The 10,712-nt window shown below is 44.3% G+C and overlaps 1 long non-coding RNA gene across 1 annotated transcript; it reads right to left on the reverse strand.

Moving 5' to 3' along the window:
- Positions 1–311: 311 nt before the first annotated feature.
- On the reverse strand, positions 312–6,385 carry LOC126939632 (uncharacterized). Its single transcript, XR_007720438.1, has 3 exons — positions 5,924–6,385; positions 5,096–5,249; positions 312–1,929 (listed from the first exon to the last, which is right to left on the reverse strand). It is a non-coding gene; the product is annotated as an uncharacterized LOC126939632 (long non-coding RNA).
- Between the last annotated feature and the right edge of the window lie 4,327 nt (positions 6,386–10,712).

Raw genomic sequence — 10,712 nt, forward strand, 5'->3', positions numbered from 1 at the left:
TGAGACTTTGTCTCTAAGGGGAAAAAAAATTAAAGTAACCAGACATGGTGGCACATGCCTGTGATCCTAGCTATTCAGGAGGCTGAGATGGGAGGATTGCTTGAGCCTGAGAGATCCAGACTGCAGCAAGCCATGAATACACTACAGCACACCAGCCTGGATGAAAGAGCAAGACCTTTTAAAAAAAAAAAAAAAAAAAAAAAAAACTCCAGAGAGGCCTATATTCAGAAGTGAGAAGTGCCAAGACCAGCTTGGTCGAGGAGACCCTAACCCAGCAGCACTAGAGGAATTAAAGACACACACACAGAAATACAGAGGTGTTAGGTGGGAAATGAGGGGTCTCACAGCCTTCAGAGCTGAGAACCTCCAACAGAGATTTACCCATGTATTTATTAACTGCAAGCCAGTCATTAGCATTGTTTCTATAGATATTAGATTAACTAAAAGTATCCCTTATGGGAAACGAAGGGATGGGCCAAAATAAAGGTATGGGTTGGGCTAGTTATCTGCAGCAGGAGCATGGTCTTAAGACACAGATCGCTCATGCTATTGTTTGTGGTTTAAGAATGCCTTTCAGTGGTTTTCTGCCCTGGGTGGGCCAGGTGTTCCTTGCCCTCATTCCAGTAAACCCACAAACTTCCAGCGTGGGCATTATGGCCATCATGAGCATGTCACAGTGCTGCAGAGATTTTGTTTATGGCCAGTTTGGGGCCAGTTTATGGCCAGATTTTGAGGGGCCTGTTCCCAACATGTGCCCCTTCTTTGATTTGCAAATCAATAACAGCAAAGGCAACTTTGTCACAGTGAGCTACTTCTCACAGGAGTCAGGATCCACATCTGCAGACTATACAAAGACTAACAACACAGATTAAAAGCACAATCATCATTGAAATCACAGAGCTTCCAAGTGTTTTATCCATTTTAATGGGTTACTAACTGCTAATTTGTCTGCAGTTCCTTCAACACTCCAGTTCCCAGCATTAAGGCCAGGTGTGCCTGGGATGCTTTAAATATTTGTTCTTTTAATTTTGAAATATCCAAAGACAAGTTTATAGAGTGTCTTTCTAGATGCTTTTCTATTCTTTCCCAAATTTTGATCTTATTAAGAACTATTAATAGTTTCCACAAATCCTTATGTTTAGCTCCTACAATGAGCCATATCATTTGAGGTTGAGATGGCACTATATGGCCATGGTTCCAGGTAATAGGAACTTTTGCCATACTTCTTATCATTTCTACCATCTGACCATTTTCTTCAGACCATCTGAACTAGTGTGGCCATGGCACACAGACTGAGAAGTGCAATTTAAGCTAAACATCCCCTTAGGGGACCAATCAATAATGATTCCATAAGAATCATTGTGTAGCACCTCTGCCTGTTCTGCAATGCAATCTTACTAAACAAGTATGCTCATTATTTCTGGCCAGGTTCTATTTTGTTTACAAATATGTTTTTGAGGGCGGTATGCCTCAATTATAGGAGCAGATTTATTATGGTAAATACTGAGATCAGAAAGCATGTGTAACTGTGTCATAGGGTGATTACATCCAGGCATTATTGCCAGCCAAGATTGATAAATATGCCCAACAAGTATAATTGTTCTCTGTGTCAGCCCTTGCAGAAGGAATACTCACGGCAATGGTGATCACTGCTATCATAGCTACCATTAAATTACTTATTGTGACTGGTTGTTCCACTTTCCTCAGGTTTTCTTCCACCATCTGTGACAGTGTCATGATCTGTCCCCAGGTGGGTGGCTGTGTTCGACAGGTGTTGCTCATGACAGTTAGGGTCCTCCTCAGCATCAGCCTCAACATGGCTGCAACCAGGGGATCCTCGGGATCCTCGCCGAAATTCTTCCTCGTCATCTGGCTCATGATAAGATTTCAGGTGTCTTGATGGTATCCACATTGGCTGTTGATTTTGGCCTGGAGAAACACAAGCATAACCTCTACCCCAAGTTATTATTTTACCTATTTCCCAACTTTTTGTTATCAGATCTCTCCACCAAACCAGTTGTTCTGCTTCTGTCTTTGCAGCCGGTTTCTGTAGATGCTGTTCAGCTGCTGATAACATCTGGCATTTGGGCAGGCTCAAAAAATTTAAAGTTAATAATGCTAGATTCAATTGTATGTGGGCTGTCCTGTAATCCCTGTTTCTTCCCCGTTTTTGTTTTTTTCATCAGTTGTTCTTCTATATGAAATAGTAACTGAGCATTTTCAATTAACTGTGTGGAATGAACCACATATGAAGAATCAGAAATCACATTAATAGGCATATCTAAACCAGTCAATACATCAATTACAGCTACAACCTCCGCTTTTTGAGCTGAAGTATAGGGCATCTGGAAAACTTTACTTTTTGATCCAGAATAAGAAGCTTTACCATTACTAGACCCATCTGTAAAACAATGAAAATGCTTAGCAGGTTGCAGGTTGTTTACTGCAGGAATTGTAAACACATACCATTCACAGTCTTGCTCAGCTAAAGGGATAATAAAGAAACAGTCTTTCAAATCTATGACTATTAAAGGCCAGTTCTTTGGAATTATAGCAGAAGAAGGCAATCCTGGCTGTAATACTCCCATAGGATGTATAACTGAATTGATGGCTCTTAAGTCAGTTAACATTCTCCATTTACCTGATTTTTTTCTTAATTACAAAAACTAGATAATTTCAAGGGGAAATGTTGGAGGTATGTGCCCATTTTCTAATTGAACTAATTTCTCTAAAGCCTCCAGTTTCTCTTTACTTAGTGGCCATTGTTCTATCCAAATTGGTTTATCTGTTAACCTTTTTAAAAGGACAGATTCTGGAGGTGTAACAATGGCCGCTATCAAAAATGATATCCTAAACCTTGGTGGGAACTTAGTCTTTCTGCTAGAAGCAGTTCTTTCAAACAGTGCAAATTCTTTCCTAGTCCAATACCAGGAACACATCCCATTATATGCATCATAGGTTGACTTTGAGGGCTATATAATTTTTCTGGAATTAGAACTTGTGCTCCCCATTGTAGTAATAAACCTCTCCCCCATAAATGTATGGGTACAGAAGCTATAATTGGTTGAATAGTCCCAGGTTGTCCATTGGGCCCTTCACAATGCAAAATATAACTACTTTGATATACTTCAGGGGCTTTAGCAACTCCAACTATGTTAAATTGAGTGGGTTGAATTGGCCATGTGGACAGCCAGTGCTGTAGAGAAATGATTGAAATGTCTGCTCCTGTATCGACCAAACCTTTAAATTTCTTTCCCTGAATAGTTATTTCACAGGTAGGACGTTTATCAGTAATTTGATTTACCCAATAAGCTGCCTTGCCTTGTTTGTTTGTGCTTCCAAATCCTCCTGTTCATTTAATTTCACTTTTTCCCATTCCCACATATGGCAAAATCAGGAGCTGTGCTGTGCACTCTCTGGGCTCTGCTTTCCAGGGAACAGAAGTAGATATAACAATTTAAATTTCCCCATTGTAATCTGAATCAATGAGTCCTGTATGTATTTGTACCCCTTTTAAATTTAAACTAGACCTGCCTAGAACTAATCCTATCATCCCCGCTGGCAAGGGTCCACAGACTCCTGTTGGGAACTTTTGTGGGAGTTCCCCAGGCAGAAGGCTCACAGCTTTTGTGCAGCATAAATCTACTGCGGCACTACCGGCTGTGGCAGGGGACAGACATGGTACAGGGGTGAGGGAATGGCCTGAGCTGGAAATGCCCCAGTTTGGAATGGGGCCCAGGACGGGCCCCTCATGGTGTTTCCTGAAATCAGGTTTCCATCTTTATCAAATTTAGAGTGACACTGAGTAGCCCAATGTTTTCCTTTTTTACATTATGGACATATTTCAGGCTCAGCAGTTTTCTTTTTTCCCCTATCTGGCAGCCTGACTCGCTGATTTTTTCTACATTCTTTTTTAGTATGACCATGCTTCCCACAGTTAAAACAAGCTCCAGGAAATGGAATATTTCCTTTATCCACTCTCAGTCCTGCCATTACCTGTGCTAGCAGAGTAGCCTGATGCAGACTACCTCCGATGCCATCACAGGACTTCATATAATCAACTTAAATGTGCTTTCCCTCTGATAAGTCACAGAGCAGCCTGGCAATTGGGATTAGCATTGTCGAAAGCTAATAATTGCTGCACTGTATCCTGAGCAGCCAAATCTGCAATCACCTTTTTAAGAGACTCCTGTAACAGAGCTATAAAATCCACATATGGTTCTTTTGGTCCCTGTTTTATAGCACTAAAGGAAGGGTATTGTTCCCCACCTGAAGTGATTTTTTCCCAAGCTCTAATGCACACTCCTGTAAGCTGTTCTATAGCATCATCCTGCATGACCACTTGTGCATCTAAACCAGCCCAGCCACCAACCCCCAAAAGTTGGTCTGCAGTTATATTAATTTGAGGTTGGGCCTGGGCATTGCAAGCAGCCTGAATGGAAACTTCATCTGCCCACCAAGTTTTAAACTGTAAGAACTGAGCAGGAGTTAGACAAGCTCAAGTAAGAGCGACCCAGTCAGTAGGAATCATCTGACTTGAAACAGCAACATTCTTTAACAGTCCCATTACAAAAGGAGAAACTGGTCCATACTGATTAATAGCTTGTTTAAATTCTTTGAGAAATTTAAAAGGAAAAGGCTCAAAGGTAGCTATACTATTTCCCTGTTGATCTGGGGGGTATATTCTCACAGGGAACCGCCAACCCTCCAAATCACCCTCTCGTCAAGCTTGCTGAATTCCTGCCTGAATAGAACTAAGAGCGGTCGCTCGAGGCGCTGCTCGAACAGTCACTGGGGCAACTACTTTTCACCCAGTGTCCTCTGGAAAAGAAAATTTTGGAGGGTCAGGCCCTCCAAATTACCTTTTTCTTCAAAATAATAATGAGGGGGTGCAGAAGGGTAGGGATGAACCTCTCCCTCCTTTGCCGCTTTAGCTTTAGCTGGCAAATAAACCCGCTCTGTAATCTCTTCTGTTACTTTGTTATACTCTCCTTCCTCCCCATCATCAGTGTGAAAAAGTTCCAAGGTGGAATGAACCAGAACCCATACTTGACCCATTGTTACCCTACACTTCTGAGCTTCCCTTCTTACTCACCATGAGGATTGCTTTAAGAGTACTCAGGTGTCCTCCAGCTAGTTCCACATTCTCCAACCATCATTCCGGTGACGCTTCAGCCTAGATTTGAGGCCCTACGATGGACACCACTTACCAAGACCAACTCGGTCAGGGAGACCCTAACCCAGCAGCGCTAGAGGACTTAAAGACACACACACAGAAATACAGAGGTGTGAAGTGGGAAATGAGGGGTCTCACAGCCTTCAGAGCTGAGAACCTCCAACAGAGATTTACCCATGTATTTATTAACTGCAAGCCAGTCATTAGCATTGTTTCTATAGATATTAGATTAACTAAAAGTATCCCTTATGGGAAACGAAGGGATGGGCCGAAATAAAGGGATGGGTTGGGCTAGTTATCTGCAGCAGGAGCATGGCCTTAAGGCGCAGATCGCTCATGCTATTGTTTGTGGTTTAAGAATGTCTTTAAGCGGTTTTCCGCCCTGGGCTGGCCAGGTGTTCCTTGCCCTCATTCCAGTAAACCCACAACCTTCCAGCGTGGGAATTATGGCCGTCATGAACACGTCACAGTGCTGCAGAGATTTTGTTTATGGCCAGTTTGGGGCCAGTTTATGGCCAGATTTTGGGGGGCCTGTTCCCAACAGAGAAGATGATAACCACCATCATAAAAATATGTGAAACTGTAAAATTCACTGGTAAAGCTAATACACAGGGAGAAAGAGATTAAGACTCAAATCTTAACCCTACAGAAAACCTCCCAACCACAAAAGTAAACAGTAAGAAAGGAAGGAACAAAGGATATACAGAACAAGCAGAAAACCATAGAATGCTAGGAGTAAATACTCACCTATTAAGAATAACGTTGCATGTAAATTGATTGAATTTTCCCATTTAAAAGATATAGACTGGGCTGATATTTTCGGACTCAGCCCACCTGCACCCAGGTGAAATAAACAGCCTTGTTGCTCACACAAATCCTGCTTGGTGGTCTCTGCACATGGATGTGTGAGACATTTGGTGCCAAAGACACAAGTCAGAGGGACTCCTTCAGGAGACCAGTCCCCTGTCCTCACCATCATTCCATGAAGAGATCCACCTACGACCTCGGGTCCTCAGACCAACCAGCCCAGGGAACATCTGACCAATTTTAAATTGGGTAAGTGGCCTTTTTTTACTCTCTTCTCCAACCTCTCCCACTATCGCTCAATCTCTTTCTCCTTTCAATCTTGTTGCCACCCTTCAATCACTCCCTTCTCTTAATTTCAATTCTTTTCATTTTCTGGTAGAGATGAAGGAGACACATTTTATCTGTGGACCCAAAACTCCAGTGCCGGTCACAGACGGGACGGCAGGCTTTCCTTGGTGTTTAATATTGCAGGGACGCCTGCCTGATTATTCACCCATGTTCCATTGGTGTCTGACCACCGCAGGGACACCTGCTTTGGTCATTCACCCACATTACCTTAGTGGCAAGTCAATTGCGGGGACGCCTGCTTTGGCTGCTCACCCACATTGCGGCCCAGGGCTGCTCCCCAGCCCATTCTCTGTGTTTCTACCCTTCTCTTTAAACTTGCCTCCTTCACTATGGGCAACCTTCCACCCTCCATTCCTCCCTCTTCTCCCTTAGTCTGTGTTCTCAAGAACTTAAAACTTCTTCAACTCTCACCTGACCTAAAATCTAAGTGCCTTATTTTCTTCTGCAACACTGCTTGGCCCCAATACAAACTCGACAATGGTTCTAAATGGCCAGAAAATGGCACTTTTGATTTCTCCATCCTATGAAATCTAGATAATTTTTGTCAAAAACTGGGCAAATGGTCTGAGGTGCCTAATTCCAGGCATTCTTTTACACATTGGTCCCTCCCTAGTCTCTGCTCCCAATGCGACTCATCCCAAATCTTTCTTCTTTCTCTCCTGTCTGTTTCTTCAGTCTCCACCCCAAGCTCTGAGTCCTTTGAATCCTTCTTTTCTATGGACTCATCTGACCTCTCCCCTTCTCCTCAGGCTGCTCCTCACCAGGACAACCCAGGTCCCAATTCTTCCTCAGCCTCTGCTCCTCCACCCTATAATCTTTCTATCACCTCCCCTCCTCACACCCAGTCTGGCTTACAGTTTTGTTCCATGACTAGCCTTCCCCCACCTGCCCAACAATTTCCTCTTAAAGAGGTGACTGGAGCTAAAGGCATAGTCAAGGTTAATGTTTCTTTTTTCTTTATCCAACCTCTCCCAAATCAGGTGGCATTCAGGCTCTTTTTCATCAAATATAAAAATCCAGACCAGTTCCTGGCCCATTTGGCAACAACCCTTAGATGCTTTACCGCCCTAGACCCAGAGGGGCCAGAAGGCCGTCTTATTCTGTATGCATTTTGTTACCCAATCTGCTCCCAACATTAGAAAAAGCTCCAAAAATTAGATTCCAGCCCTCAAACCCCACAGCAGGACTTAATTAACCATGCCTTCAAGGTGTACAATAATAGGGAAGAGTTGCAATTACTTGCCTCTGCTGTGAGAGAAACCCCAGTCATATCTCCATACACAAAAACTTCAAAATGCCTAAGCCACAGAAGTCAGGCATTCCTTCAGGACTTCCTCTCCCAGGATCTTGCTGTAAGTGCTGGAAATCTGGCCACTGGACCAAGGAATGCCCGCAGCCTGGGATTTCTCCTAAGCTCTGTCCCATCTGTGTGTGACCCCAGTGGAAATTGGACTGTCCAACTGGCCCAAGACTCTAACTCCTTCCCAGATCTTCTCAGCTTAGTGGCTGAAGACTGATGCTGCTGAATCACCTCGGAAGCCGCCTGGACTTCCACAGATGCCAAGCTTCAGGTAACTCTTACCGTGGAGGGTAAGGCTGTCCCCTTCTTAATCAATATGGAGGCTACCAACTCCACATTACCTTCTTTAAAAGGGGCTGTTTCCCTTGCCTCCATAACTGTTGTGGGTATTGATGGCCAGGCTTCTAAACTTCTGAAAACTCCCCAACTCTGATGCCAGCTTGGACAACATTCTTTTATGCACCCCTTTTTAGTTATCCCCACCTGCCCAGCTCCCTTATTAGGTGGAGATATATAGATATATAGATATATAGATATATAGATATATAGATTTTTTTTTTTTTTTTTTGAGATGGAGTCTCGCTGTGTCTCCCAGGCTGGAGTGCAGTGGCATGATCTCGGCTCACTGCAAGCTCCGCCTCCCGGGTTCACGCCATTCTCCCGCCTCAGCCTCCCAAGTAGCTGAGACTACAGGCGCCCGCCACCACGCCCGGCTAGTTTTTTGTATTTTTAGTAGAGACGGGGTTTCACCATGTTAGCCAGGATAGTCTCGATCTCCTGACCTCGTGATCCACCCGCCTCGGCCTCCCAAAGTGCTGGGATTACAGGCTTGAGCCACCGCGCCCGGCCTAGGTGGAGATATTTTAACTAAATTATCTGCTTCCTTGACTATTCCTAGGCTACAGCCACACCTCATTGCTGCCTTTTTCCCCAGTTCAAAGCCTCCTTCTCATCCTCCCCTTGTTATCTCCCCACCTTAATCCACAAGTATGGGATACCTCTACTCCCTCCCTGGCAACCAGTCACACACCCATTACTATCCCATTAAACCTAATCACCCTTATCCCACTCAATGCCAATATCCCATCCCACAGCACACTTTAAAATGATTAAAGCCTGTTGTCACTTGCCTGTTACAGCATGGCCTTTTAAAGCCTATAAACACTCCTTACAATTCCCCCATTTTACCTGTCAAAAAACCAGACAAGCCTTACAAGTTAGTTCAGGATCCACACCTTATCAACCAAATTGTCTTGCCTATCCACTCCATGGTGCCAAACCCATATACTCTTCTATCCTCAATACCTCCCTCCACAACCCCTCCATACCCATTATTCTGTTCTGGATCTCAAACATGCTTTCTTTACTATTCCTCTGCACATTTCATCCCAGTCTCTCTTCACTTTCACTTGGACTGACCCTGACACCCAACAGGCTCAGCAAATTACCTGGGCCATACTGCCACAAGGCTTTGTGGACAGCCCCCATTACTTCAGTCAAGCCCAGATTTCTTCGTCATCTGTTACCTGTCGTGGCATAATTCTTTATGAAAATGCACGTGCTCTCCCTGCTGATCATGTCTGGCTAATCTCCCAAACCCCAAGCCCTTCTACAAAACAACTTCTTTCCTTCCTAGGCATGGTTAGGTACTTCCGCCTTTGGATAACTAGTTCTACCATCCTGACTAAACCATTATGTCAACTCACAAAAGCAAACATAGCTGACCCCATAGATCCTAAATCCTTTCACCACTCCTCTTTCCATTCCTTAAAAACAGCCCTAGAAGTTGCCCCCATGCTGGTTCTCCCTAACTCATCCCAACCCTTTTCATTACACACAGCCAAAGTACAGGACTGTGCAGTCAAATTTCTTACACAAGAGCCAGGACTGTGCCCTGTAGCCTTTCTGTCCAAACAACTTGACCTTACTGTTTTAGGCTGGTCCCCACCCCCATGACTGTATCTCTCTGATCCACCTGACATTCATTCCATTTCCCCGTATTTCCTTCTTTCATGTTCCTCACTCTGATCGCACTTGGTTTATTGATGGCAGTTCCACCAGGCCTAATTGCCACTCACCAGCAAAGGCAGGCTATGCTATAGCATCTTCCACATCTATCATTGAGGCTACCACTCTGCCCCCTTCCACTACCTCTCAGCAAGCCAAACTCATTGCCTTAACTCGAGCCCTCACTCTTGCAAAGGAATTAGGCATCAATATTTATACTGACTCTAAATATGCCTTCCATATCCTGCATCACCATGGTGTTATATGGACAGAAAGAGGTTTCCTCACTACTCAAGGTCCTCCATCATTAATGCCTCTTTAATAAAAACTCTTCTTAAGGCGCTTTACTTCCAAAGGAAGCTGGAGTCATTCACTGCAAGTGCCATCAAAAGGTGTTGGATCCCATCACTCAGGGCAATGCTTATGCTGATATGATAGCTAAAAAACCAGCTAGCATCCATCTTCTATCCCTCATGGCAGTTTTTCTCCTTCTCATCTGGTCACTCCCACCTACTCCCCCACTGAAACTTCTACCTATCAATCTCTTCCCACACAAGGCAAATGGTTCTTGGACCAAGGAAAATATCTCCTTCCAGCCTCACAGGCCCATTCTATGTTGCCATTTCATAGCGTCTTCCATGTAGGTTACAAGCTGCTAGCCTGCCTCTTAGAACCTCTCATTTCCTTCCCATCATGGAAATCCGTCCTCAAGGAAATCAATTGTCAGTGTTCCATCTGCTATTTTACTACTACTCAGGGATTGTTCAGGCCCCCTTCCTTCCCTACACATCAAGCTTGGGGATTTGCCCCCGCCCAGGACTGGAAAATTGACTTTACTCACATGCCTCGAGTCAGGAAACAAATACCTCTGGTCTGGGTAGACACTTTCACTGGATGGGTAGCAGCCTTTCCCATAGGGTCTGAGAAGGCCACCGCAGTCATTTCTTCCCTTCGGTCAGACATAATTCCTCAGTTTGGCCTTCCCACCTCTCTACAGTCTGATAATGGACTGGCCTTTACTAGTCAAATCACCCAAGCAGTTTCTCAGGCTCTTGGTATTCAGTGGCACCTGGG

This window comes from Macaca thibetana, chromosome 1 (genome assembly GCF_024542745.1).
Source record: "Macaca thibetana thibetana isolate TM-01 chromosome 1, ASM2454274v1, whole genome shotgun sequence".
In the NCBI taxonomy this organism is placed as follows: domain Eukaryota; kingdom Metazoa; phylum Chordata; class Mammalia; order Primates; family Cercopithecidae; genus Macaca; species Macaca thibetana.